This window comes from Peromyscus eremicus, chromosome 7 (assembly GCF_949786415.1).
Source record: "Peromyscus eremicus chromosome 7, PerEre_H2_v1, whole genome shotgun sequence".
Classification (NCBI taxonomy): Eukaryota; Metazoa; Chordata; class Mammalia; order Rodentia; family Cricetidae; genus Peromyscus; species Peromyscus eremicus.
The window spans coordinates 33865904-33877454 of NC_081422.1; the positions used below are offsets into that span (position 1 = coordinate 33865904).

At 36.5% G+C, this 11551-nt stretch overlaps 1 pseudogene; it reads right to left on the bottom strand.

Moving 5' to 3' along the window:
* Positions 1-534: 534 nt before the first annotated feature.
* LOC131914226 (olfactory receptor 8G50-like) lies at positions 535-8732 on the bottom strand (annotated as a pseudogene).
* Positions 8733-11551: the final 2819 nt, after the last annotated feature.

The window sequence follows — 11551 nt, forward strand, 5'->3', positions numbered from 1 at the left end:
ATATGTATATTGTCTACCATATTTCTATGAATGTAGTAAAAAAATAAGATTTGCATTTTATATTTTACATGGTTAAAATTGTTTATTTAAAAGCCATAGTTTCAAGATAATACTTTAAGATCATAAAAAGCCCCAAAATTAAACAATTCAAATGTTACTGACAAAAGTATTAGTCTCTGATTTAACAAAAATAAATTTCACTTTAAAAGAACAGTGTTCCACACTTATAAAGCAAAGCAACTATATGGATTTATTTGCTCTTTAAGAACTATTTAGAAGTGATATAGGTACTTCTGGGCAGGCAGACTATGGGGTACCCCAGACCCTGGTCACTTTTATTTAAAACAATCAAACACTAGTAAAACCTCATGACTCATGAGGATGCCCTGCATCTCTGCATTATATCCTTCGTGACACATGACAATGCATCTCTGCACTGCATCCTTCAGGACTCACAAGGATGTCCTGAGTCTATTCTGTATCCTTACCAAAGCCTCCTCAATTGTGAAGTTTTGTTTAACAAAGCTCTCCGTTTCACAGGAATTGTCTTCTTTCTACAAACTTGCACAGGGCAACTTTGACATCCTTATTCCTTAGACTGTAGATCAGGGGGTTCAGCATGGGTATAATAATGGTATAAAATACAGATGACACTTTCCCTTGGTCCATGGAGCTAACTGATGGTGGCTGAAGGTACATGAATGCTAAAGATCCAAAGAAGAGAACAACAGCCAGGATGTGGGAACTGCAAGTGCTGAAGGCTTTGGACCTGCCCTCAGTAGAAGGAATGCCTAGGATTCTGGAAATGATGAAGAAGTAGGAGCTGAGAATGGTCAGAGCTGGGAAAATGATATTAAATGAACTAAAAGACAGTCCTAGTATTTCATTGATAAACGTACTGGAGCAGGATTGTTCCAGTAGTGGTAAAAGATCACAGAAGTAGTGGTTTATATAATTAGCTTTGCAAAAAAGCAGTCTAAGCAGGCAGACTGTTTCACCTGTGGCACAAACTAAGCCTACACTATACACCCCCACTACCATCCAGGAACACACCTTGTAGGACATGGTAACGTTATACAGCAAGGGGTTACAAATGGCCACATAGCGATCGTATGCCATGGCAGCCAGCATGTGACATTCTGAAACAGCAAAAACATCGAAGAGGTAAAACTGAGCCATGCATCCTGCATAAGAGATAACACTCTTCTTCATTACAAAGTTCTCCAACATTTTAGGTGTGATGACACTAGACTGGCAGAGGTCAACAAAAGACAGATGACTGAGGAAGAAATACATGGGGGTGTGCAGGTGAGGACTGAACAGGATTAGCACAACCATGCCCAAGTTCCCTAGGACTGTGATTATGTAGATTCCTAAGAAGAGGAAGAACAAGGGCAGCTGGAGTCCCAGATTCTCTGTTAATCCAGCAAGGGTGAACTCTTTCACAATGGAATAATTTCCTTCTGCCATTTTCTTCTGGGATCCTATTCTGAAAGAAAAGTAGGTTTTTAAGACAGATACTTTTTTACATAAGAAAGTTTCTACAAGAATTTGAGTCTTCTCAAGCAGATATCTCCAGTTCTTTGCAAGTTCCTAGTCAATATTTTTAGTCAGAGCCCTGGAGCCCAAATACATGAAGCATATAATCCAATATCCAGACAGGACAATCATCATTTATGCTCTAGACTATGTGAGGGCTTATAATATCCAAGTATAAATCACGGGAAAATTACTCTGATAACTTGACTGGAGTGTTTCAATAGATTTCCATGCCCAATTTGTAATCATATTAGGACTGCAGAAAGAAAGTACTTTGTGACATGTTGAGATAATGACAGTATTGATAAAAATCAATGATCAATATCATACTTAATGGTGAAAGTCTAAAAGGCTTCACCCCTCCCTTAGGTTTTTAAAAAAAAATTTCTACCCTATTCATGTTTCTTCAGTTTCATACTGTAGGAGTTAGTTTAGACAATGGAGAAACAAGGTGTAATTATAAGCAGCCTGATAGGACAGAAAAAGAGAAAATTGTCTCTCTGTAAATGATATAATCTTGTATATATTAAATCCCAACAGATCTACCAGCAATAACTACTACCTACAATTTGAGTTATATAAGGTCACAGAATACAAAACAATCTACAAGTAAATAGTGTTTCTACAAACTTGCAACAAATAGCAAAGCAATCCTATTGAAATAACATGAAAGCAGTGACCTATATAGAAAAAAAATAAGGAACTGGATGAATGGCTGTGCACTTACAATTGTAAGACGTTTTAGCTGCCCCTTGCCCCCTCTTTGCTTTCCCTCCCTGTTTGATCTTCATATAGGGTCATATGGAAACATAACATAGTAGAAGCTTCTTAAAACATATACGTGTATGAAAGAAATCTAAATTGAAATAAGAAAATAACAAGGAAGACAAAGTTCCAATTTGACAGCTCTTGCCACCAAATAAAACCTCCAGTGCCAGGGATAGGTTATGTCTAAACAAGTTCTTGACCAAAGGGGTCCCATGGAAACCTTCAATTAACCCAGGCTATTGCCAAGGCTGTAGGTTTCACTCCACAAGCTGATGATATGGCCTTATTATGTAACTCATTGAACAAAGAGAAGCCAAGCTGGTGCCTAGAGCCTTCACCCCTACTGTCTGGTACTCATGGTACCGGAGGGAACTCTACATACTACCAAAAGAGAAACGCGCACACCAAACCAGCTGCAAACTCTGCGAATTACCATGGTACTGGAAGGAACTCTGCGTACTATCAAAAGAGAAACGCGCTCACCAACCCAGCTATAACTCTGTGAACTACAATGGTTACCTGACTGTATGATACACAGGTTCAATGGTAACACAAAAGTTGTGGAAGTAACTAACCAAGATCTACTTGGCCCACTCCGTGAGAAGGAATCCATGCCCCACACTGCCTGGGTGGACAAGAACCTGAGACTAGATAGGCCAGGGACCTAGGGAAAACCATATGTTACTGTTATACTAAAGCAATAAAATAACTCCTAATGACATTCTGCTTTACTCATAGATCAGTGTCTTGCTCAGCCATCACCAAAGAAGCTTCTTCCTGCAGTAGATGGAAACAAAAACAGAGACCCACAAGTGGACAATGTACAGAGGTGAGAGACCTTGGAACACTCAATCCTAAACGAGACTTCTCCATAAAATCCCTCTCCTCAGTGCTCAGGGAACTCTGCAGAAGAGGAGGCAGAAAGAGTATAAGAGCCCGTGGGAAATGGAGAATATCAAGGAAACTAGGCCATTAAACACATTAGGACCGATGCACACGTGAATTCACAGAGACTCATCATTCACAAGGACTGCATAAGTCTATTACATAAGGGGCTCCAGCCTTAAATGGGGAAGTAGACACAAGTTCCCATCCCTAACCCAGAACTTATTTATAAGTGATAACTATTTGCAGAGGAAAAATGAGTTTTGTCCAATGGACTCTAACTGGGTGTACAAATTACACTTAAGGGCAGGCCCACTGCCCTACAGGAGATGGCCAATAGAAAATGAACACAATGTTATATTTTGAGTTTTGAGTTGTTTTATTTTATTTGTTTATTTTGTTTCACTGTGCTTTGTCTGGGCATTTACCCCCTTCCCTGTACAAATCTTTTACTTAAAATTACAGGTTCCTATTTTGTTTTTATAGGCTTTTTTGTTTGTACAAATGTGTGTGTCTCTGTGTGCTTATGTGTTCCTTGAACTTTCCTTTGGCTCTTTTTTTCCTGTTCATTTGTTCTGTCCTATTCTGGTTTGTTTTGTTTTATTTTATATTATTATTGTTTTTAGATGACTTTTTGCATTCTAATGAAAGAGTGAAAGAAAGGTTATAGATTTGGGAGGAGGAGGAAGTGGGGAAGATCTGGGAAGAATTGGAGAGGAAAAATTCTGTAAGATGTTGTTAACAGAAGAGGCTTTTTTACATAAATTCTATGTTCAGGTACCAAATGTACCAACTTCATGTAAATGGCAGTAGTCCTTTTCAAATTGATTTTCTGATCCAATGTGTTGGCTAGAAGAACCCTGTTCCTGTAATTGCAAATGTTGGCAGGATGATTCTAAAATGCTCATTATAATGCAGTAAACTTGGAATAATCAACACAAGTTTGAAAGCAAAGAATAAAGTTGGAAGTCTCATATTTCCACATCATAAAAATTGTAGTGCATAATAATCAATATTATAAGCCATTTTCATAATTATAGCAACATAGATTAAGAAACTAGAACTGGCATGATGCATTGTGTTATCCCAATGATTAATTGTGCTTTAAAAGTGAATCATAAAATTCAATGAAAAAAATTTTTTTAAACAGATAGTCCTGGACTAATTAAATAGCTGCATAGAAAATAATTATTTTAGATCGCTTTCTCAAACCAACCATAAAACTTCATTCAAACATGTAACAGACCACCATGAAAATGCTAGCATAATATAGTATTATTGAAAATCTATATGGTTTTACCTTTGATAATGGTATCTTGGACAAGATGTCAAAAACTATCAGGATAGATAGACCATAGTAATGGATTTTGAATTAATGAAAATATTTTTTCAATTTTTTTTCCTTTAATTCACACAAATGTTAACATCAGTTTTGTCAGGCATATCACATTTATAGAATAGAAATGAGTTCTGTAATCCAGTCTGGCCTTGAACCTATGGTGTGATCTTACAGTCATTATAGGCACGAGTAAGTACCACTTGTGGTTTATATGGACCTGGGAAAAGGAACAGAGCCTTGTACATCCTAGGCAATTACTTTCACACACACCACATGGACCTCAAAAAAGGGACACAAATATGCCAAAGTTCTTCAAACCTAGACATCAATAAGATTTATACATACTTACATACATACATGCATACATACATACATACATACATACATACATACATTTACCAGACTGAGAATAGCTGGGCAAAAGTGTTTGCCTAGCACTGATGAAGTTCTGGGTTGAACCCCTAATACAGACAAAACTTTGCCAAATTGCATATAGTTACAAGAATCCAAAGTCATGCGTCAAGTTGAAAATATTTTTAAAAGAAGAAAACAGTGTAGATCTAGGTCTAGATTTTTAGCAACATCATCCAGCAAGTGAAACAGACTGTACACAGAATAGGATAGAGTATTTTCATGCACTGTGCCAGAGGAAGGACTTGTAGCCACTACATTATAAAGAGCTCTTGCATATTACAAACTGAAAGAACTGATATGCCAAGCAGAAATGGTCAGATAATCAGAGAACACATTGTTATGTGGTCGCTGCAGCATGTGAGTGATGGCTTCCAGGTGATGTCAGGAAACCCCCCAAGGTTGTGGGGACACTAGTCTACATGAGGGTATTTCAACATGCTGAGGTTACAAAGTAATAGGACAAAGGGAAGGAAGATACTCACTCTTTCTCTACTTGTAAAACTCTGTCCAGATCAGATATAAGCTAGACTAAGTTCTTTTTAAAGCAAAGAGCTCAAGATGAATCTGGTGCTGGTAATTCAAAACAGACTTCTGGCTCCCTCTGTTTTCAGCATCAGATTCCAGATCTCAGTTTCTGTGTGGCTCACATATATATTACAAAACAAATGTGATTCATCTAACAGCTTCCTCATGCTTCAACCCAAAGAACCCACCAAAATGACATTATTTTTACAAAAAATATTGATATATAAGCAATGCCATACTTATTTATAGAAAGTAACTCCCTGGAGAAATACTTTCATCCGCGATGAATTGTTGGGAAGTAAAGCAATTAAAAGTTGCTTTTGACAATCTTTAACCCCCTTGTGTATAATAGTCTCTCTGTTGTAAATTGTGGCAATACTTACGTTAAAACTAGCAATTAAGGTTATCAAGTGTGATTCTTAAATATCTTTATGATAACAACTTCCTATCTTAAAAAAAATCTGAAGTTTAAAGCTGCTCTTTCTATTCTTTTCCATATACTTGGAGAATTAATGTCTTGTCCTAAAATTGGCAGTTTCTCCATTTTGATCATTTTCTGGCTTTCAATACGTTTAGGACAACCTCAGTGAAGGGGCTGTTGGTAAACATAGTGACTTGGAGAAGTTAGAAAAAGGTGAAGAAATCTTAGTACTAAAGCCTGTGTGAACCATTTAGACAATGTAATAGTTGGCGATGTTATTGGCTCAGTTTTTTTTCCTGAAGTTGTGGTAGTTGTATCCAGGTCTGGAAGTTAAAAATTATGTATAAACAACAAGAGGTGAAAAATTTTAGGTCACTAAATGAGAATAGGAAGCTCCCTATAAACTGATGTTTGTACATGCATATTATATATATATATATATACTAATGTATAAAGGATAGTATATGCTTATACATCATAGACAGGTAATTAGAAATACATTTATTAGCATATACTTATAATTATAGTTTGCTAAACAAATGAATAAGAAACAAAAACATTCAAGTAGGAACATACACACTCAACTCCCACAGGTATTTTGGGTTTATAATATCGTTATTTTGTAAAGGTAACCAAAGCTTCATATAGAGGTGACTAATAGTGTTTGTTTTTCATTTTAATGCTCAGTTTTTGAAATGCTTATTGCTTGACATGTTCATACATTTATAAAATGAATTCTTAGTGGATGCTGTTTGTTGTTAAGGAAAAATAAGTCATATTTAGTAATAAACATCTTAGATTTTATTTACCTCAAGGTACGGACATTTTGAAATCGGGAGAATATTAATTATGGAATCTAAATTGTCCAGGGTATATGATCGAATTAGGAGAGTCCATTTATACTTAGCCTAATTTATTTTAATACCTAAGACATAGTAATGCTAACTCTATTTTGATTCTTTTACAGTTCTTGAATTAGTTTCATTTTTAGACAGTTTTAATAAATGTCAGCACATAAATCTATTAATACAGCGAATTCAGCATCTTGCCCATGCTCTGTTTGCTTCCCTGTTATTGATAGAAAGGCAGACTCTTGACATTATTTGTCTTAGTCAGGTGGTCATCCTGGTTGTGAACGTCAGAGCTGACCTTTCACCTCACATCAGCTACATATGGGCCAATCTCTTAGCACACCTTCACATTAAAAAAAAAACTGTATTTAGAAATAGGCCTTGCTGGAGAAAAGTGAATCCTGTAACAACATGAACAGTGCATATACTTATGCATCCTACAAGTACACTCCATTGTGATCTTGTAAGATTGTATACCTAGTGAGTTAGTAGGAATCTTAGCTTGTGAAAATACATTTCATGATAGTCACACAATGACAGAATCAAACATTTCTCAGAAAGCAATCCTTGTCATCAGGCTTTTTTATTCTCTTTCTTCCCTTTATTTTTATATGTGTGTGCTATTTGGTTGTGTGTTTCTTCCCACTATTTAGAGCTTTTGCATTATGTAAACAAATTTCCCTCCAATAGCTAATATTGGTCCTAATATTAGTTCAGTTTTGGAAGTGTCTGCATAATAGAATTCCCTCTGTGTGGGCAAACTTGGACAAGTTGGAGACCTCAGCAGGTTACTGTATGGCTTAAATATCTAAGCCACAGGTACTAAGTTTTAAGTGAGAGTCATGACTGCTCATCAAGGAGTAAAGTTCTGATATGCACATACACTCCATGAGATAGTTGCTTTAATTCTATATACAACCATAATACTGGTCCTTATTTGTTAATCATCCCTTAATGTGGAGGTCAAGGAAACAAATCACTATCTGCTCTTACTTTCTGTTATAACTACCAACTTAAATATACAAAAGCAGGAGAGAAAGACAATTAACAGTTCTTGGGAGTAGGAAAATAAAGGTCAAAAAAATACAATGTGGCTGTATGCATCTAAAGACGCATGGTAAATGATTATTATAGTTAATTGTTTCATATTATATACACCAATGTCATAGGATATTTAAGGATTCTGGCTTTTTTCATCTATGGTGTCTCTTTAGTATGTAGTAAGTGTGGAAATCAGAAACACAGCCTCCACTCTAAGTACCTGAGTGTATTGTATAGCCTGTAGTAGCATCATATTTACCACCTGCGTTAGTTGTTTTTCTGTTCGTGACAGAATTCTTGGCAAGGAAGAACTTAAGGAGGATGGGTTGTTCGCTTGGCTCATGGTTGGAGAGCATAGAATCCATCTTGCCAGGAGAGGCAGTGCAGCAGGCGTGAGAAGCAGTGGGTCACATCCTGCCGGCATTCAGCATGCAGAGAGAGAGATGAACATTAGTGTTCAGATTGACTCCCTCAGTCTCACTGTTTATTCAGTCTGAGACTCCCGTTCATGAAGTAGTGCTGCCCACACTCAAGGTGGTCTTTTTCCTCACTTAAAGCTTTCTGAAACACCGTCAAATACACCTGGAGATGTGTATTCTGACTGATTCCTAACCTGCTTGAGTTGACATTGAAGATTAACCCTTCCACCATCTGAAGTTTGAACACATAGATCATAGTCTGTATCCTCCTATAGGGATACAGTCAGGTAGTCAGGGAGATTTTGACAGACAATGAAATTGCATCCTAGCACAGCAGCATATTACTGAAATTTCATAATTGATTTTGTAAGCTAACAGGCATCTTGGCGATGATAGAGTATTAAAATTGATAGAATAAGTAGATGTGACTGGGCATAAGACTTTGCCACATTGTAGAAATAATTGTCTACTGCATGTAAAATTTTGATTTTTACTCTATAGTCAGTTGGTAGACTCAAAATCTAAAGCATTCAACAAATATCAGATATTTACAGTAGTTAAAAATTATTTTTAAAATATTTAATTTTTTCAGCAGCTTAATCACCTATTTTAAACATATTTCCTTACATGAATAGAAGAGCACTCATTCATCTAATTTATTTAAAAAATTAAATTAGAAAATGCTCATCCTCTAAGTAAATATAACTATTTTCAATCATTCAATTTTCACTGAACCCAAATCTTACAAATAATATAGCAGAGGAAAACATTTGTACATAAATGTGTGAGTTGTTCTTTTGATGTGTTGAGATGGGATCTGTTTCTACATCCACTAGGGGAGAATAAAGCATGATTTACAGAACACATATCCTAGAGCAGAATCTGGGATGAAGCTTAGCTTGTTGTGGGTTACTGCTCTAATAGGCTGCATCATAGCTCACATAGGCAGAGAGAAAGCCCACTATTTGTTAAACCAAGCCACAGAGAGGAGGGCCACCACAGTTACTCTCCTATTGCAGACAGAGACAGATAGCAGGAAACAGGTCAGAGGACCCAGGGATGATTTGAAGGGACAGGGAGCCTATTCTTTCTAAACACAACACAAAGGGGAAAGAAAGGGGAAACCAAGATGTCCGTTCTCCCTCAGACCTCCTCCCAAACCCTTTGGGCTGTCAAGGAAGAATGTGAACAGTGAAGTATTGACTTGATTTGGTTTAGTTAGGAAGGTCACACATGGGAGTTACTCTAGCCACTGGACAGCTGTCCTTTTGGCTTTTACATTCCTTTGTCATGATAAAATGAGCTATGGAAAAGCTTGCATGAGACAGAGCCAAGTGCAAGCATGCCTCTTCTCACATTACAGGAACGGGACTCTAAAGTAGAAAGGATTACATGCTGGCATGCCTGGTTAGAGAATGTCCAAGTTCCTCTGCTCTCCATGTTGCTAAGATTCAAAGCACCAAAACATCTTATGACCAAGGATTGCAAACATGAATAAATGTCTGTTTTATTACAAGCTAAAAGTGGACTATATTCCGTCTGTAGAGTCTATATGCTTGTTACTTTCTTTGACCTAAGAATAAATATAAGTAGAACTTAGGAAAAATATAAGGGATTGCTGCTCTCTAAAATGAGGCATTCATTTAAACCATAATGAACACAACTACATTCTAGTAGGAACTACTGGTTTCATAGTTATCATGACCACTTTGAGTGAGTAACCAATAAAATACTTAGTTCCCATTGCATTGCAAATACAACTGATTATCAGAGATTTAAGCAGACATCAAACACTTTTTGAATTTTGTTGAAACCAAACAGTAGCTATTTTGAACATTCTTTCTGATTTTCTCGTCTTATATAAATTTCCATGAGGTCCCATTTTAAATATCTTCAGTTAGAAGTCTTTGCCATGGGGCTGGAGAGATGGTTAGGTGGGTAAGAACAATTCTTAGGCTTGCAGAAGACCCAAGCTCTGTTCCTAGCACCTGTATGGGGCGGCTCACACCTGCTCGTAATCCAATGCTCCCTTCTGGCCTCTGTGGGCAACTGCACATGAGCCATACATTCACACAAGCACACACACAAAATATAAGTAAATAAATAGATAGGTAGATAGATAGATAGATATCATCCTTTGTCATCCTAGTTTCATAAACTCATATTCATTTTTTCTTCTTCTAAGTTTTAGTTGTTAGGAGTAGTCCATTCTTCCAAAGAAAATGAGAATTAAAGGTAGGTGTGGCTGTACATCTGCAGTCTCCTCACTTGAGAGGCTAAGGTAGGAGACTAGGAAGACCATGAGTGTGAGGAAAGTCTGGACAGGTCTAGGTAGGAAAAACCTGTTTTTAAAATAATAAGGTGCATAGAAGCACTCCAACGTTTTCATAGCCTTTTGCTTTAATTGTGTTTCTCAAACAGATATGGAGTGAATAATTTTTATGCTTTTATAAAGTTCAAACAAATGGATGCATTCTAGAAGTGGCAGAAAGCTCTCTATTGGGAAAGTGCTCTGGATGGGATGAGTGAATTGCATTGGTGCTCTGTACAACAGCCACCAGTCACCAGCAAGTAACATCAACAGCACCCCTGGACTTCACTGTGAATGTCTTTTTTTTTTTTTTTTTTGGTTTTTTGGTTTTTTGGTTTTTTTTTTTTTTTTGGTTTTTTGAGACAGGATTTCTCTGTGTAGCTTTGGAGACTTTCTGGGAACTCACTCTGTAGCCCAGGCTGGCCTTGAACTCACAGAGATCTACCTGCCTCTGCCTTCTGAATGCTGGGATTAAAGGTGTGTGCCACCACTGCCCAGCCACTATGAATATCTTTATGAAAGGAAATTTGAAGCTAATGCAGACATACATAAAACATTCCCCATACACTAATCTTTCTATTTTCTAAAAGGCATCAAGAGTGTTATTTTGGGTTGTGTGTTATAAACTGTGTCAGTTACATAGATAAACATATTCCTCCATCAGAGATGCTCACAAAACAAAGTGTAGAATATTTGGTTGCTAAAAATGTTAATAATTTTCTACATCTTCAGCTTTTTCTTTTCTAATACAATTAATTAGTATATGTATACAGATGAGTTTACTCAGCTGGGCCACTGATTTTGTGTTATCTTTTGCTTTGCAATGATTGAACTCTATTGAACATTTACTTTGGTAATACTTTTAGTTTAAAAATTTTTCCTACAAAATCCATTTCTAAATATTAGACCTAGTATTTTTATTTTTTCATAAATTTATAGGAAATATCATGTCAGATATTAAAGATTTCCAACTTCTCCACAAACCTTAACTTTAATTGTATTTCCCCAAAATAGACATGTGGCTTTATAATTGTTTTA